General features: G+C 39.8%; 1 protein-coding gene across 4 annotated transcripts in view; it reads right to left on the bottom strand.

Moving 5' to 3' along the window:
- The window catches only part of LOC110990492 (uncharacterized), a 76,331-nt gene that overhangs the window by 23,066 nt on the left and 37,860 nt on the right, over positions 1 to 15,405 (bottom strand). For 3 of the 4 annotated variants that reach the window (XM_087131767.1, XM_087131766.1, XM_087131768.1), the window contains one exon: positions 1,530 to 1,727. The gene's annotated coding sequence lies outside the window, so the exon portion shown is untranslated. Of the gene's footprint in view, positions 1 to 1,529; positions 1,728 to 12,822; positions 12,924 to 15,405 lie in introns of those variants that run through there. The other variant, XM_087131769.1, reaches the window with a different exon arrangement.

Here is a 15,405-nt window from a genome sequence, read left to right on the forward strand (position 1 = left end):
TTCACCCCAAATCTGACAGAGGCCATCATTTCATATTGACCCTGATTGATTACGTGGCATCCAGAAGCCGTTGCTCTACCTACCAGTAATATTGAAACTACCAGGGAAGTACATGTACATGTAGATGCCATGATCGATGTATTCACACGAGTCAGCTTCCTAACTGAAATTCTTTCCGATCAGGAATGACAGTTTACATCAGATCTCATGAAAGAAACGAGTAGGCTCTTGTTGATTAAACAGATGACCACTACTCCATTACATCCTTCTTGCAACCGTTTGGTTGAACGCATGAACGGTGTACTTAAACTAATGTTGAAACGGCTTCGCGCAGAAAAGCTGTGCAATTGGGATTGCTATCTTGGATCTCTCCTGTTTGCATATCATGAAACCCCTCACTCAAGCTTGAAATTTGCACCCTTCGATGTACTTTACAGTCGCACAGTCCATAGTCCGATAGCTACATGTATCTTACGCAAACTTTGGACGGGTAAGGTTGAAAGTCCCAAAGTTAAAACTATACACCAACATGTTCTCAATCTCTGCGAGCGTCTAGAAAAGAAGTGTGAAATCACACAGCAGAATTTGCAAACGCTGGTAGATATGAACAAACACTACTAAAAGTCGAGCCCAAAATTTCAATGGCGGTGACCTCGTAATACTACTCCTACACACTGACCAACAACAAACTATTCCTATGGTTATAGGTCCTTTCCCTGTACTAGCCAAAGTCGGAAACGTTGATTACAGTATAGATCTTTGCGACGGTACAGTCAAGACCTTCCATGCCGACATGCCGAAGAGGTATGAGAGAAGGTTAGTTGAGCATGAAACAAAATGAAAAACAAATGAATGAAATATACTTAAACGCCTATGTGCGGGCTTCACTGCAACTGTACAGAAGCCACAAGAGTAGGAACAATGAAGATATGATTATGATGTCATCATTGGAAGCTAAAAAAACAGCAGATGGTATCAAAATAACTGCTAAGACAGCATGCCAAAAAAAGAAGACAAAAAAAAGTTCAGTGTTTGCCCTTTCCTCTTCAGCCAATAGAAAGTGCCATACACACAACTCAAGGTACATGTACATACGAGTACATGTAATTGTACATTGATACTCCAATGTACCCTTTCGCTGCATTTCTCCTTGAAGTACGGTTACAATTTTGAGTTTTCAAGAAAAAACACTGACATTAGATATTGTTATTCTAACATGAAACCTGAAACTAACCAATATGAAATGAAATTTGACATCCACAGTCATACATGTACATGCAAACAGGTATTTAGGGTCAGGATTTGAAAAGTGGTAAATATAAAGTTGAAAAATAGTTGAATATTTTTAAAATTCAAAATACCTTCATTTGGCTTCTCTTTAATCAGATATAAGTACATGTACATGATGTGAATTGGAATGCAGTGAGTATGCAACAAATAAGTATCACTGTGCACACGTATGCATGCATGTATTACAGTGACATAATACTTTCCCGAGACATGACGAAAATGGCCTGATAGAAACTCACCCCTTTACTGCCTTAATAAATTTCCTGCTCCATCAGTCAACCGTTCATCAGTACACCCCGTCAACCTGAATGCTGTCCTTTTGTGACCACCAGATGAGTGACAAAGTGGAATGGCTGGGCGTGGTCTATCTGCCGGCTCCCTCCCAAGACAGCACAATGGTGTCAGTAGACAAGCATAGATGCTTTTTCATTGTAGTCCTGAAAAGCAACAAAAGAAAAACAACTTTAAGCAACTGATTGTGGATGATTTCCACACACATGTACATGTACCCTGTATTCCACCAAAAGGCTATTATACTGGTATCTCCTTACTGCTCCAGAAACCCAACATTTCAGTCAGGAAGTTTATTAAGGGAAAACCCAGTTATTTCCAAATATAAAACTTCATCAAAGTCATCACAATAAAACACCCATTCATGATGAATATACATGTACTACATGTATATACCAAAGAAAGTAAAAATGTTCGTTTGAGTGACTGGGTAGGAATTAGAACATATTTGTTTTCTTCAAGAATGAAGGGCGGAATGCACAGCTGTGGAAAGGGCGGAGGAATGTACACTGGAATTGTTAGTGATGCATGTAGAATACCCATGCGGGGGGCACACAGGGTATACGAGATTCACTTCATGTTGGCAGGGATGTGATTGGAGGACTGTGAAAAAAACTGAAACTGTTAGCGCGAAGCCATTACGGCATTGGGTTTAAAGTTTAGATGCTCTGTGGTGCATTCTAAGCCTCTCTGGGGCATGTTTTAAGCAAATATATTATGCCCCTTATGAAGTTATTTTGTATTGTAATTTTAGCAACTGTGGACAAATCAAACATTATTATTTCTAATTTCATTTTGTTTAAGGATCTCAGTCCACTGAGAAAATGTGAACTTTTCTAAGTTGTTTTGCACATAAGTTCCACTAAAACAAAACAGGAGAAGCCTGCAGCCAACGGATCATGCATGTGTTGCCATCGTTCTCATGTGTGAGTAGTCAAACCATGTGTGTACGGTTTCCACAGCGGTGTGCATACGTACGACACTGGGCTCGATGCGATCTCTGGGTTTCAGATTTTACTCACATATAAGGCATGTAAAATATCAGTTGGGCTAGGGTCTTGGAAAAAGCATATAAACACAGACCCCTTTGATTATATATCTATATTCATTTAAGTAAAACATGTAATTACCTAGCACCAGTTATTAAGGTGTTAACATCCATATTTTGGGCACACAAAATGGCCGGAATTGATGATTCCATGGTCTTTTCACTTGCAAAGTTTACTCTAGAAGGCCTTAAACGATGGCTCTCTAAACAATTGAAATGAAAAGGCCAGTACCTAGCTTCAGTTCTGAAGGAAATCGTAGATTCTTACTGATATAATGCAAACAAAGAGGCACATCTTATGACCTTGAGATCAGTTACAATGTGTCTTTTGGCATACACTGTTTTTTGCAATTTAGTGAACTTGCTCATATCAAGATTTCTCATGTTTCTGTGGTGGTCAAACTTTGTCAAGTCTAGGGTTCTCTCAGGTTTCCATACCACAAACCTTGAGTGTTCCTTCTACATGTAGTTCAACATAGTCCCGACATAATATTTAAATCGTGTATTTTCTGTGTAAAGTGGCCCCAGCAGTTGTTCATGGTCATAGTCATAAATTAACCACATCCTCATCAATATTAATCTGCTACAATGGGTTCTAGTCCATTAGTTCATACCAGACATAAACATATTCTTGTACGCTATGCTTACGTGACATACTTCGCCGTGGCATACGTGACAATCTGCCTCTCTCTAGCAGGAGTTTGTTCTGTCAGAAAGTAAGTGCGCTTTTGTCCTAAACGTTTTGCAACTTTTATCATTCATTTATTGTTATGCACAGCTATGGCCTATTCGTATTGACACATTTGTTGTAGTATGTGTGGGCCAAGTGTGGGCTCCAAGTCAGTTCAAAAATTCGTCATTTGGACTGATTTTACTTGCCGCATTGTCGTGAAAGTTTTGTGGAAAGTTTGGCAACTTGACTTGTACACATGCATGAAGCATAACGACTGTTTCATGTTTGGACTCAATGACTATTACATACTGAATTGTTTCATTGTCTGGAAATTACACAGCTGAACCCTGTAGAGAGAGCAGGTTGCACCAGGCCCTTTTATCCTTTAGCCTATCCTTTAATTATCCTTTTATCCTTTAATTATCCCTTTGCCCATTGGCTCTGCCATATCTTATGACTTACCTTTTATTCTTGCAATTATCACACTCACACTATAAGCTTTTTTTCATTACTGGTCAATCAATCCATATCACTGTCAACTCCATTTATTACTATTCGCAATTGTGTAAATTTTCTCAATCTCAATAATCGGACAGTCCTAAATTTCTCAACTTGATTTAAACTTGATAACAAGCCACACTCGTATTCAAGTATAAGGGTAGTTATTTTTGAGGCCTTAGCCCTGTTTGTAACAGATATTAAGAGTTTTGGCTTGCACTGCCTCCAATCCTAGTGAGCAACTGCTGCTGCCCAAGCGGAAGTGCCAGACAGATTGTTTAAAAGGCACGGAGTTGGAGTCAGAGTTGGTGAAGGACGGGTATGTTGAGGATCCTTTGGAAGATTTGTTATCGATCTCTAAAGCTGTTGGTTTGTAAGGGTAGTTCTTTTGCACGAGGGAAGAGCTGTCTGGGGTGTAGCTATATTGCATGAAGCAGACCTATGTTTCTCATCCTTACATCAGGGTGAGTTTTTCGTAGCTGGTGAGTGGCGGTGCCACTCAATGCAAAGACAAGGAAGTAATCTGTTAATGTATTCTCAAAGTACCAGTATACATGTATTATGGTTTTAATTTCAAAACCTGTTATTCTTATGCATGCTACAGATGGCAACTGGACATATCAATTTCACACCAAAAAATAGACTGACATGCCATGATAAAAAGTCACTTCTTTTTGAGAAAGTTTGCTGGAAATGAAATGGAACAGGCTCTCTGACCTTCAGTTTACACACGTGTACATGTAGATGTTTAAATTTCACTACCAGAGCTCATCTGCATGTTTTCTTTAAAGGCCTGAACAATGCAACAGACCAGGACAAAAAAACATTGTCCAAACAGTGTGTGTTCCCTGCTTTCATATATTACATAGATACTGTAAGCAGGTCAGAACTGAATTTGAATCAGGAGGGTCACTGAGCTTGTCACAGTTGGCCAGCAGACCACTACTTTTTCAAGAAGTGAAATCCATGAATGCTACAAAGCAGGGTTGGCTACTTATTTGATTCAAATAATAATAAAAATTTTAAACACCCTTTTTGAAACTTAAATCATATTATTTTTTTTACTTACAAATTTTGGTATGCCTCAACATTTTCAGAAATACTACATGTACCACACCCCCTGAAAATCCCATCAACAAGGAGTTTTCAGGTTTCTATACCAATTACCTGATAACAATAATTCAGTACTCAGAAATTTTCAGAAAACAATTCTCAAAAATTAGTAATGATATGCACCTTTGACAAAAAACACTGCTGCATATGATGTCACCCTGAAGGAAATTGCCGTTATGTACTTTACAATTAAATTTTCTCAGGGAAAGTGCTATTAGTACAAGTCACAGCATGGAAAATCCCCAGCAGTAAGTTCAAATTTTCTGGGAATCCCAGTATCAACAATGACAGTACCCGGTATCTTAGTACACTACTTTTAAAGACAACCCATGTCAGGCAGAAACAAAAATAATCCCATTGGGTGCCACTTTGAAAAAACAGCATCAAAAAACAGTGAGAGATGTACATTGTTAAACCTTTTGACGTGAGTTACAGGGACTGGTGAAGTGAATCCTTCTGGGAGATGACATATGGTCTCGCCATGATCAGACATAACCACTGGATACTCTAGAGTGCATGACAAATGTTTAATCTGTCACCCAGTGACAACCCTTCCTCACCCAGTGACAACCCTTCCTCTCCTTTTGATCCTTTTGGCAAGATATCTGAAAATCATGTGGTATTAATAATATTGATATTCCCATTTTCTAGGCCCATTTAGGACTAAACAAAGCTCAAAATGGAAGATGAAATGGAATCAGAGACCTGATGGGACCAACCAATATCCCCTAATTACCCTCTGAATTACAATGATCAACACTAGACAGATTGATCAGTCAAGCTCAGTATGAATCACAATCTCAAATTAAAAGCCGTAAATGACAAAAACACATCATACAGTGATATCTACATGGACTCAGACCTCCACAAAACTCCCAACCTACCTGTACATATACATGTATGTCACTTTACCTGGAGCCAAAATACCAAGAGGTAACCTACATGTACCTGTACACTAGTCATCATCAATTTCCCTGATGTCAAACTTCCCTGATGTCAAACTTGCTAAAGTTAATCCGATCAGAAATAGCCAAAGGTCTGAAAAGCCTTATTGGTAATTTTGTGAGAAGCATGTCCAAGAATGACCACAGGGGTATTACCGCTAGATGTCATACTCCGGCCCAGGCAAGAAATCTAAAAGCCATGTGGCAACATGACCAATGGGCCTCAACTGCCAAATTTGCTAAATCAAAAACCCAAAGCAAGGCAGTTGTCACTGGAATCCCAATGGAATACCAGAAGCCTGCCAGAAACTGAGAGTTCAGAGGTTAAACCCCTGTTGGGCAGAACATACAGTCAACTAGTAAAAAGTCTTTGTCTGCCTAATCTTCGGTGTACCCACCCTAAGGTACGAAGCACATTCCAACTGGGATATGAAAACTTTTGAGTTAGCCCATCATTTCACCTGTAATATGAAACTTCAACTGCCAACAACTTGGTCATATTGCCAGTAACTGATGCAGTCCAACGAGGTGTGTCTGATGTGGAAGATTCCATTTGTATGAGAAATGTTGACAAAAAGATCAGGTTAAAGGCTGCAACTGTGGGGAACAACACTTAAAGTGCATTGGCTCACTGTGGGTGCAAAACTATCTAACAGGAAAGAGGAATACAAAACATCAGAGTATCATACAACGTATATGCTTGATATAATCCCAAACCACAACACCTGCCAAACAACAAAAGGATGCCACTACTCAAACTGAAGACAGGACAGCTGCGCAAATAGACCCCAGACACCAGTGCCTCTGTAGTGAGCTAAACATCTTAGAACTACTCACTTCACCAGAGTAATGCAAATCTGAGATACTATCAATGATACATGACCAGAGAACAGCTGCAGAAATCTGTAACTGATCACCTTCAAACTAGACCTGAGGTATCTAGACTACATAAAAAACATAGAATAGCATCGCAGTCTCTAACTGGTGCAAGGAAAACCGAAAATGCCGAAATCACACCAAATGAAGATGGGAACACAAGCAACTACATACATGTACATGTAGTATACCTAGCAAAATGCAAGTCATTCCCCTAAGGCAATCCAAACACATCATCATGAATATTTACCTAATTATCACAGGTTGAATTATTTTACAATGGAATGCACAATCTCTCATAGCCCACCACAAAGAATTTAACAAAGCTATAGATCCATTCTTGGACCACTAAACCAGATATTATTTACATCCAAGAAATGTGGCGAAAAGATGATAAAAAAATGGTTGTCATGTCTATTGACATGATAGAAACAATACTAACAAGTGGTGGTGGGTGTGCTTTCATGACAAAGTACCCGGTATGGTGTTGCTGTCAAGTACAAACAGGTTCCAACACTTCTGTGAAATTCCAAATCAGATCATTGAATGTACATGTACCAGCAAGCCTTACATTGTTGGTCGTGATTTCAACTGTCTTAACCTCCTGTGTGGCAACTCTAAACTTGACCACAACGGATAAATTATTGATGACATCAATAACAATCTGGTTTGTATCAATACTGGAGAAGGCACCAGGGTTAGCACATCACACAGTTCCCGCACTCCAGCTTCCCCTTGCATAGCCTCCAACAAGAAATTGGATTGTGCTGCACGACACATGTGGAAAAGATCACTGCCTAACCACTAAACACTTGTTGGCATCCGTCAGTCTCGGAAGACAATGGAGCTGCACCTGAGGCTACGTTCAGACACTGTGTTAGTGAAAACGGTAAAAGTTAAAATGGTCATTCACTACAGATGGCGGTCGTAAAATTAAAACTCACCGAGCCTTTGGAACCATTTTAGTTTGGCAGCTTTAACCCAAAATGGTTTATCTCCTTTTCTCGGGGTCATGAAAAACTTCCACTCATTTGAATTAATCCCACTTAAGTTTGTTTACATACACACATGGCCGGCGTGTGCTTGAAGCAGGTTTGGACTGGTCGATGATATACTTACTGTAAAAACATGCTGATTGTCACCCGGGTACGAGCGTTTGTGTTTGCAACATGGTTCTCTATCGGGAGACACTTGTTCATATATCATTGCGATGCAACAAATGACGGTTGCCCTAGAAAAATGCTCATCAGCAGTCTACAGCCTTACAGACATACATGTATTACCAGTCTCAGGCATCCTTAGATGGGCAATACAACAAAATGTGTCGCTTTTTCCCGTTTACAGCGGCAGTTCTAGTTAATACAACACGGAGAGGCGGGCAAGAGTGACCGCTTTTTTCTATGTTGTCATGGCAGTTTTGTAAGATGATAGCATTGCACGGGTCGTTCAGCATTCGGTTACATTGTATGCCTCATTGTTTATAACAAAAGCGAACCAAAGAAAAGCTGTTACGTAACTCTAGGTCAATGCGCTGGCTAATACTGGATGCATTTCAGCAAAAACCATTTTGGTTCAATGCTAAACCCTCCCTCTGATGTGGATTAAATCCCCATTTTTAACTCTGAAATAAAACTGATGGTGGTGTAACTTGGAAAGCATCCAGACATCATTTCAATGCAAACGTTACACCAAATCGGGTGTACTGTAACCACTATTTTAAGTGAATTTAAAATGTCTGAATGTAGCCTGAGTTGGTCAATTAGTGGTTGACTTGAAGCACATGCTGTGGCTGAACTGGCCAATCCTCAAAAGGCAGGCTCTATTGCAAATTCTACAAGTGAAGCCTGTGCCTGGGTTCATAGGAGCTAAAGCACTGCTGGTGTCTGTGTCTCCTCTTGTTCTTCCACCTGGCCTCCCTCTGTTGCTCGCCAGCCAGGGTTACTGCTTTGAGAGCCTGCTTCCAGCTGGTCACTCTCTGTTGCTCGCCAGCCAGGGTTACTGCTCTGACTGCCTGTTTCCAGCTGGTCTCTCTCTGTTGCTCGCCAGCCAGGGTTACTGCTCTGACTGCCTGCTTCCAGCTGGTCACTCTCTGTTGCTCGCCAGCCAGGGTTACTGCTTTGACAGCCTGCTTCCAGCTGGTCACTCTCTGTTGCTCGCCAGCCAGGGTTACTGCTCTGACTGCCTGCTTCCAGCTGGTCACTCTCTGTTGCTCACCAGCCAGGGTTACTGCTCTGACAGTCTGCTTCCAGCTGGTCTCTCTCTGTTGCTCGCCAGTCAGGGTTACTGCTCTGACAGCCTGCTTCCAGCTGGTCTCTCTCTCTGTTGCTCGCCAGCCAGGGTTACTGCTCTGACATCCTGCTTCCATCTGGTTTCTCTCTTTTTCTCTTTCTTGTTAGGCACACAGTCCTGCCCGGGTGATATCAAGTTTCCTTCTCAGACTGAGATTCAGAAAGCATTGAGTCTGCATTCTTGACAGGAGTATTACATACAGGTCCACACCTCGCTGCTGTAAAGAAGAGTGCTATGAATGCAGGCCCAGAACACCTGCATCTTGGTATTGGTGGTAAGCATGGAGTGGTCCCAAACCCTCTTGGTAGGCGGGCCATAGCTGTTTATGATCTGCCTGCACAGGAGCTCAGCTCAGCGTCTAGAGCGAGGTTGCTCAAAATGGATGAACTAAGGTTCAGGTACATACAGATGAAATTGTCTATGACCCCTCACGTGTTGTAACCAATTTAGGTGTTGGGAATGGAGTTGACATCTTGCCCCATGATGTTGGTATTTTATAGACTGATCAGAAGACCAAACTCCTTGCAAGCATGCGCAACAAAAGTCACTGTAGTCCCTCTTGTATGTGTGTGCTACTAATGTTCCATCATCTGCAGAGAGCTGTTTTCAGGGAAGTACTGCCTCCAGTTTGGTCTTTGCTCTCAGGTGGGCAAGGTTGAAAAAGCCGCCGTCACTTCTGGTGTGAATACACACGTACAGTGTACATGTAGTTCCCATCCTCTGACTAGGTGAAAGCAAAGATGGCAAACAGGCTGACTTCACTCTTGATTGGAACCATCATACTGGACAGTGCCTTTCATGTTCAAATGGAAAGACACAACTAGGCTTTGAAAAACCTTAGAATATCAATTAATAAACTACAATTTATAAAAAAGTACATGTATGTGCCACTGCTATGAAAACTACTAAAGCTGCTAAACAATAAGAATTGCAAAGATTTTGCGATAATATAATCCAAAGATTAACACAAAAGTTATCAGAAACAAGATCAAATGGATTGATCCTATCCAAACAAGGGGTAGTATCCAGTTTAACACTACAATGGCAATGATATCATTTCTAGTACAGTGTACTTATGAAGATAAGAACAAGGCACTGGTCAACAACTTTGCCAAAATTAGTAGAACTGAAAATTACAGTCCCTCTTCCATCAATACTTACATGTAACCAGACACTGAAAACAATCTAAATGACAACAATGATACTTTAATGTAATTAATGAACCATTCAATCAACATCAATGGCACTGACTGTAATATACATGTACTATTTCAGTTAAACTCTGTCTTAATAGACTAGTTCACTAATAAACTCTTATTTATGTACGCATGCATATAAAAGGCAAGTGGAAGCAACAAGCTTGAGCAGCCCATTGAAAATGTACAAGGGCACAAATTTCAACATCATCCTTTTCACAGCTTCTGCACTTGTTTTTACTTCTGCCTACAGGAAACCCTCTAAAACCATTATGGCTATTACTTTCTGGTGTGAGCGAGAATTTTGGAGAACAACATAAAACTTGAAAAATGTTGTTCATTCAAAAAGCATGAGGTCTGTTCTGTGTGCATGAGCTGTGAAACCAAGAAGTGTGATATGTTTGGGTGCCATCCAGCATTCTCAGTTGATCACCTACAGGTACATGCACATATCTAAAAAAATATCTAAACCCTGTCTAAAGGTACTGTAGCCTGCAATTTAACCTGCGATTCTGCATAGTACAAGTGATGCATAGCACCCTGAAGTACAAAACTATTTTATATAATTGGACTTGGTCATAAAGGAGCCCTAGTTCTTTTGACATCGATCATGCACTAGGGGAGAAGCGAAACTTGTTTTTTGTTATTTAGAATAAAACCCTTTCAGACCAAAAGTAAAAGGTATAATGATTTTGGGGGTTTTCTAAAGACAAGAGTGAAAAAAGGTACAGAAGCTGAGAGAAACGACATTGAAATTTGGGCCCTGTACATTATCAATGGGCCACACAAGGTTGTCGCTTCCACTTGCCATTTTCCATCTACATGCGCATAGTCTGCACACAAATTAGAATTTACTAGTGAACTGGTGTATCAAACCTACATGTATTCTTGAGTACGAATGTGAAGTTTTCATTCAGATTCTACTATCACATGTACATGAATGACACACACACTGGACAGCATTCATTATCAAGCTCTTAAACTCTAAACTGGTGCTCTCCAGTGCACTTCCTGATTTCATCTCCAACTTCAATGTGATAACACTCCACTAACCCTTTACCACTGATTCTTAATGATTTGTATTTAACCACTGAAGCCATATAGTACAGATCAAAACAACTGCCCTAAATACTACTTAATAAGGAGACAAACCACACAGATGCAGTCTTCACATTTCCCAACTTCACCTTAAATGGGCCGTGGGAGGGGGCAGAATCTGTCCCCTCCAATTTGTTTTCCTTTCAGTATATTGGTCAAGTTAATTTTTTAAGAGCTGAGCCCCTGAAGAGATTTCAGAGTAACTCTCTGTGGTCATTTTGACATGAATATTGTGAAAATGGTATATGTATGTATGTTTTTCTTGCACAGCGCAGATTTTTTTCTGCGACGGATCAGCCAACAATGTATACTTTTTCCATTGTGGTACTCAATGTATGCAGGCTGGTACTGGTACCCATAGCTGGTATGGTACGCATGAAGCCTTGAACTTCATATGACCAGAACAACAAAAGCATATAATGAGTTCAAACTTTGCATTTGTAATGATAAGGAGTGTCTTTACATGCCAGGTAGGTTTTTCCAAAATCGAGCAAGGCACTGCTGACTTCTTGGGTAGGAAATCCCTTTCCCCCTTCCTCTTCACTGTGACATGGGCCAAAATAACCCTGCTCTTTTAGGGTTAAGTATTCTAAGATTTCTAGATAAAACAGTGATACCAGTACATCTACATGTACATAAACTTTTTATGTTCAAAGCTGAGTTATTTGCCATCCTCCATTCCTCCAGGCCCTACATGTACAATGGATGAAAAATGTCAAACTTCTTCATTGCTGTGTTTTTAGTGATTGTCTCACCATACAAGCTACATGTACATGTATTTCTAATCCCATACCTCAGAATAAAATTGTTTGTGACATCCAGCTACATGTATCTTCATTAACATTCAACATCAGGGTAACACTGTGGCCATTGCAGTAATCCGGATGATGAAAAAGCTGGCAAAATAGCTAAGTCAGGCACCAAAAAAGCAAATGTCAGCCACCATATCCCCTTCTCTGACACCAAAATCAAACAAAGTCTTCAATCCGACCTCATACACATGTCGATGAATGGAAAAAAATCCACTCCCAGTTTGACCCATACTATATTTGATCATTCTTTCACCCTCACCAACGTGGCCTGTAGGCTAGGGGGCTCAGGGGTTTCAAACAAACCTCCTCGCTCGCTTTTGAGTTCCGTTCATCAATATTTCTTTTTATAGAGATATATTTTTAATATACCATAATTTTCGGAATATATGCTGCTTATACGTTGATTTTCACGCTGAAAATGCCCATGCAGCTCATACGCCAACATTTGAAGAATGAAATCACTCACTAAACACCATGTCATACATGTACATGTACCTGCGCAGCCTATCCCGGGCCACTGCCGCGCGGCAAGTCATGCATGCAAATCGGCGCAGCACTCCGGGCGCCCCCCTTATTTTTGTGACTGAGACAAAGGGAAAATAAACTTTCAGGATTCATTAATGAAACTCAAGTACTTTTCATTAATGAGCTGTAATGAAAATCCTACACTGTCAAAGAACGGAAATAAATGTACCAATTTTTGGATGCATACATTGTAACTCTTCTCTTAATCAATTAGTGATGTCGTCTTGAAAGGTTGATGGCAAAGAGATGAATAAGTAGGAACAGGCTGGATGTTAATTTGTTAACAGCTGTCTTGGTAGAAAATGGCAAATTACGGTGGATTCAATTATCTACTGAAAAAAAAAATCATTTACCAAGATTTTGTAGTCTAATTCTTTCTGAATACATCACCTGTATGGACTACAATTGGATTTTGATGCATTGTATTATCTCCTGCCTGTCAGTGTTTGTTCGTGTGTGTCATTGCCAAAAACGTTTTCATGTCTTGTATTGTCCTATGTTGTTTTATGTATGTCTGTCAATAGGTTAGGCTACATCACTGATGATTGTAACAAACCACAAGAATTCAAAAAGATGTTGTTCTGTGAGGGATGTCTCAATTGGCTCCATATTGAGTGTGTTTCAAAGGTTGGAATATGTGGTCAGCCGCTGGATGCAGTCACTGGATGTGTCTGCAACGCAGCCTCAAAGAAGAGCTGTCATGGTTAGACTTGGTTTTAGGTAGGAATTTCTGCATGTAGATCCATGGGCATCACAAGAACTTTCTCTGGGAAACCGCCCTTTTTTCAAGGAAAAAGGGGGCAGCGATCACCTTGCCCCCCTCTGCGACGCAAATGCCTAGACTTGATTTTGTCGATGTCGAAATGATTTAAAGCAAATTCAGGGGGATGCATCTGCACTGACTGAACTCTGTTTTCGAGCTCAATGCAGAAACTGATTTTGTTAGTTCTTCTGTTCAAAAGAAGTTTACAAAAAACTAATTGTTAAAATGTTGTGACATTAAAAATGACATGCGACTTAATTTTCATCTAAACAGATGTTACCATACTGGAAGATCCTTCAAAGATGCTTCTGTTATTTCATAGGCTAATTCCTTAGTCACCCCCGGTGTCATTTAACTACTAATTAATTGCCTCTGTCACTAATACAAATAATTCAATAGTGTACTTTAACATTAAGACTTACATGTGTTTATAAAATGAAATCAATTTTAAATTACAGTTACATGTACATGTATCAAGTAAAAAAGTTTGCTTATTTCTTTTCACAAAAAAATTGGGATGTGTTTGGTTCAAAATTTGCCAAGTATGTATCTTGAATTGTGAACGTTAGATTCCTTGTCATACATTATCTGTTGGAATCCTCCAATGACCAACACTAATTGACAAGGAGCTCCATAGGAGAGTTCCAATGAAAGACATAAATGAAGTTAATATCACACAAGCAGTTTTATTACTTCCTGAGTCTCTTAGGGCCTATCTTTATGGCTCCCCAGTTTAACCACTTTACATCTCTACCCCGTCTCCTTTACCCTATCATTCACTGCCTCTCCTTTTCACCTACCTACCCAAAAAGTGAAATGTTTTACAAAGTACAACTCAAAAGTTACCTGTTGCATTGGCCCTGTGACCCCCTGCCAGCCTGCTCCGATACATGGTTATTTTTATACCTTTTTAGCGCCGCCATGCACTGGACATGTATACACACAAAACAACTGCCCTAAAATTTAATGACGAAATAAAATAATGATTTCTTCTGTAAGCATTCATCCTAGATATTGTCATTTTTGATGATTTTTCAAGTTACAGTAGTTTGAACTCGATGTACTTTAAATCAACTTCCAGGTAGTCCCATACATGCCAAAAATTGAGTTACATGTACATGTACATGTACCATATCATAGTTTTTATATTACACAACATGTATTACCTCCCGCCTGACATGCTACATGTATGCCATAGAGAACATTTTACGGATGTTTTGGTCAATAAATAAAGAAAAAACACTTGTGGCATTTATTTCAGACAATTTGTAATTTTGGATAATTATAAAGAACTGTATGTTTGAACTACTTTTACTCAACCTCCGGGTTGACCCACACACGCGCAGAAATCGAGAGAAGAGTTGGTTTATTGCTAACTCCGGCCTGGCGTATTATTCCATTTAGGATGATTTACTGATGTTTTACGAAGCTAGAAGGAAATTTCCCCTTTTTTTCCTTCATGGTTTTTGGGGGGTTTTTAGCCCTCCTCAAAATTGGTAAAGTCACTGACTTCGGTGGATGTTGGTGCCAATTTTATTCAGGGACCTCAAAATTGACCTCAGTTTATAAGTCACTGTATTATTATTAACAACGCTTCGGAGAATGTGCTAAAAGGAAATGCCTGACCCCTTCCTTTGTTGGGAGAAGCACTAGATTATTAAGGGCCAAATTAAGAAAAGCCATTTGGTACTCACCAATTTCTGTCGTTTGACATAAATAGTTGTTAGTGGTTTTTGAAAATGCTTAATAGTTGACTGATATTCCAGCAAGCCAGTGCAGGCCCAAGTCAGGCCGCACTTAATGGAAATTGCTGTCCAAGCACAGCGTTTGATATTGATGACTTAGGATGGTTGGCCCAAAAGATATTGTATACTGGACTGGATCCTCGTGAATTTGTTCATGAGAATTGGGGAATTTTGTATTCTGTAATTTGTAATTACTGTTTGAATTTGCTATCGAAGGCTTTTTACTGCACAGGTACATTCCAAA

This window comes from Acanthaster planci, unplaced genomic scaffold, assembly GCF_054643075.1.
Source record: "Acanthaster planci isolate LZ-2023a unplaced genomic scaffold, COTS_SCS Contig13, whole genome shotgun sequence".
Classification (NCBI taxonomy): Eukaryota; Metazoa; Echinodermata; class Asteroidea; order Valvatida; family Acanthasteridae; genus Acanthaster; species Acanthaster planci.